The sequence below is a fragment of the Trichomycterus rosablanca genome, chromosome 16 (genome assembly GCF_030014385.1).
Source record: "Trichomycterus rosablanca isolate fTriRos1 chromosome 16, fTriRos1.hap1, whole genome shotgun sequence".
Lineage (NCBI taxonomy): Eukaryota > Metazoa > Chordata > Actinopteri > Siluriformes > Trichomycteridae > Trichomycterus > Trichomycterus rosablanca.
The window spans coordinates 22,466,024-22,469,893 of NC_086003.1; positions in this window are offsets into that span (position 1 = coordinate 22,466,024).

Genomic DNA, 3,870 nt, shown 5'->3' on the forward strand with positions numbered 1-3,870 from the left:
TCAACTTATCAAGCAAAGCTGCCTCAAAATTAGCATTGACTGAGATAATGGACCGAGTCCTAATCTGGGATTTAACAATATCCGATGATAAATTCACATGCTGCCCAAGTAGGTCATTTAAAGTGCAGTTCATTAAAGGTTTTTGGCACTCGTCAAAACTGTGAAAATGTTCACCTTGAGAAATCATCAAGCTTGGTTTGGTTTCCAAGTAACTCAGCACCTTTAAATACCACACTGATAAATACAGCAACTTTTAATTCTGGGTTTACTAGGCAGTGATATAATTATATGGTTTGTAACTAAATTTGTATTAATGATATGAGACTCTGAAAGCATTAACAAACAACAAACAACCCCAACTTAACATGTCCTAAAGGAACTACGTCACAACAGAGTTTTTACTACTTTTAACTAGCAATATTCTATATAAAAATAGCATGAGTGCTCCGATATCTCCAACATTTCATTTTACAGTTTCATTTTATACAGATATGCAAGCTGAAATCAAAATGATGCACCCTTCTAGAAACCTGGTTTAAGCTGTAATATGTTTAGGGATCTAATAACCCTGTCCATTCAGATAACAAGCAGGTTGGCTAATACAGTTTGATAAGAAGTAACTCTAAACAAGTTGGCAAGTAAAAATTAGCAGTAAGTTTATGCAAATACGTAACTAGGTTAATTAACTAATTGTTTAACAAATTACAATTAGTTAGTAGAGTAGTTACCTGATCTGGGAGTTAAAATATTACACACTACAGCTAATAGGAATCTTGCAATTTCATAGCTGTGTAAAACCAACTGACTAAACCTAATTTAGTCACTTTATCTGGAGTGAAACTGGGGGCTGTCTTGTAGGCACCTGGAAAATGTCAGGCACTATCTTATTTACTTAATTGTAATTAATTTATACAATGATCTTGGTCAGACCAGAGTTATACATCAATGGACAAACTAAACTAGATATCTCAGTTACAGAACTTTAAAAAAAAGTTAGATTCGATTTCTAATAACAATCAATCTTATTGTTAAGCAGCTACCAACCAGTAACATGTTCACAACTAACATGGGAAAAGTTAACTAAAGAGATGGATAATGTGTATTACATTTACTTAGCCAATCGCCGGTACAGTCACCACAAATAGGTGGACAATTTCGGTTTAAGCAAAGTGAGCGACTTAGCAACACTACTATTATTATTATTATTGGAAAACGAATCCGATCAGTCTGACCTGCCCGATTTGAGCTGAACACAGAACCTACAAATCGATTCGCTGCTAATCCAGTAAAGGCGTTCGTTTGTGTTTAGATCAATATAAAATCAGCGATCGATTTGAAAAACAACAAGCTACAACGTAAAAAAACAAACTCACGTATAACAACTTCATGTCTGTTTTCTAGTGACCCATAATGAGGCAGACAGATCACTCACTGTATTCATTACAAATAACACTTTTATACGTTCGTTTCAGCAAAATCCGTCTGTTTTTAACTGCTGGTGAACAGCTTATATTAAACCAGGTCTACACTACACAGACTATACTAAACATTTACACTAGTTCTATGCTGTATGCTCAATTAGCCACATTAACTAGGCCACTTTCCCCGAGACGAAACCCATATATGGGGGTCGACAGGGCACAAAATAATTCGTCCCTAAACCAATATTCACCCATAAAAATAGTAAAGCAGTTTCTAAACGAAATAAAGCTTCAATTATTCTTTAACAGCTGCGTCTCGTGCAAACGGTATGGCTGTTATATTCTTGGCTAGCAGGTAGCTCGCTGGGTTATCATTGTGTCCATACAGCTAGCCAGTTAGCTGCTAGCATGCTAACACTTTTTCCTGGTAAAACCAAGCTATCCTCATATTCGCAAACTTAACTTCAAATATATGTATTTATTTACTGTGTGTTAAACTGTCCGTTTCTGCATGTCCTTAATTACAGCGAAGAAATATTCCTGTACACCCTCTTGCCGTTCGCTTCAGCCTGCTAACTTCCACTGTCGGATTTCTCCATTCACACAGGTAGCAAACGCCCTCCTACAGGAAGTATTCAACTCTAACAGTGATTGGTCGACTCGCAAATCAGTCTCGGCTACACGGAATCGGATTGGTCGTTTCGGAGAGCACGACCTTCTTCTTTTTAACTCGGGTTACCGTTTGTGTTCCAAATCGTACCGTAAAGCCCTACATAGGGTGTCAAGTTAGCGCCCCACTAAGCACAAAACTATTGCTCAGACTATGCAGTGCGCACTACGCGATTTGGGACGCAACCATAAACTGGCTCATTAGACAACCTGATCAAGTGGTCTCACCTGACAACATGTTAACCTATATTTACTTGGTAAAAATACTCAAATACTATTTTACTGTGTTTAACTTGAAAAGCAAGCTGTTGTATTTAATTTTAAATACAGATATTTAAAAACAATGATAGGAGAGAATAGCGGGTTCAGGAACACTTTCTGTTTTGGGTTTAATTTTAACATTTTTAAATATTCAGAGTACACTATTACCAGAGTATTATTATAGCAGCGATGGATAAACAGTTGTTTTACAGAGGGTCTAATTCATTAATTAGCATTAAGTCTAAACATTTAAATAACCTAAAGCAAAAACTAAGACTAATCTGCGGTTGCTGTGTTGAGTTTGGAATAAAAGGTTGAGCTGTATAGCTTGTAGCGATTTTACATGGGTCATACCTGGCAACATTTACATTTACATTTTCAGCATTTAGCAGACGCTCTTATCCAGAGCGACTTACAGAAGTGCTTCTATAGTGAACATTTCATTTCTCAAGTTTAGGAAAACAACAGTCAAAGAACACAAATCTGCTAAAACCTGTTAGAACCAAAGTGCCTTTTTTTTTTTTTTTTTTTTTTTTTTTTTTTATGGAAAAGAATGGAACAAAATGTTAGTAAATAAGTACAAGTCAGCCTAAGTGTTTAGTAAAAAGGTGGGTTTTTAATCGTTTTTTAAAGACAGCAAGAGACTCAGATGTTCGGACAGACAGAGAAAGTTCGTTCCACCACTTTGGCGCTAGAACAGAGAACAGCCTTGATGCTTGTCTTCCTTTAGTCCTGGATGGGGGCTCAAGTCGAGCAAGACTAGAGGCTCGGAGGTTGCGTGGTACAGAGCGGGGTTTGATTAGGCCACGAAGGTAGCTTGGGGCTGGTCCATTTTTGGCTTTGTAGGCGAGCGTCAGTGTTTTAAACTGAATGCGTGCAGCTACAGGAAGCCAGTGAAGAGAACGTAGCAGTGGGGTGATGTGGCAGTGTTTGGGTTGGTTAAAAACCAGACGTGCAGCTGCATTTTGAATGAGCTGTAAGGGTTTAATCGTGGACATGGGAGCTCCAGCCAGAAGGGAGTTGCAGTAGTCCAACCGTGAGATTACAAGTGATTGCACCAGAATCTGGGTAGCTTCCCTGGAGAGAAATGGACGAATCTTCCTGATGTTGTACAGGAGGAACCGGCATGATCTTGTCATGTTGGCTATATGAGGAGAGAATGTCAGCTGGTTATCAAGGACAACACCAAGACTTCTTACCTTATCAGATGGTCTGATCTGGGAGTCATCCAGAGAAATTACTAGGTCCTGGGTTGGAGACTGATCTCCAGGAATGAACAACATCTCTGTCTTGCTGGGATTAAGTTTTAGATGATGAGCCGACATCCATTGTGAGATATCTTGCAGACATGCTGAGATGCGAGCTGAGACTTGCGTGTCTGAAGGAGGAAATGACAGAACGAGCTGAGTGTCATCTGCATAGGAGTGGTAGGAGAAGCCATGGGAGGCTATGACCTTGCCCAGAGAGCGGGTGTAGATAGAGAAAAGAAGTGGGCCAAGTACAGAGCCCTGAGGAACAC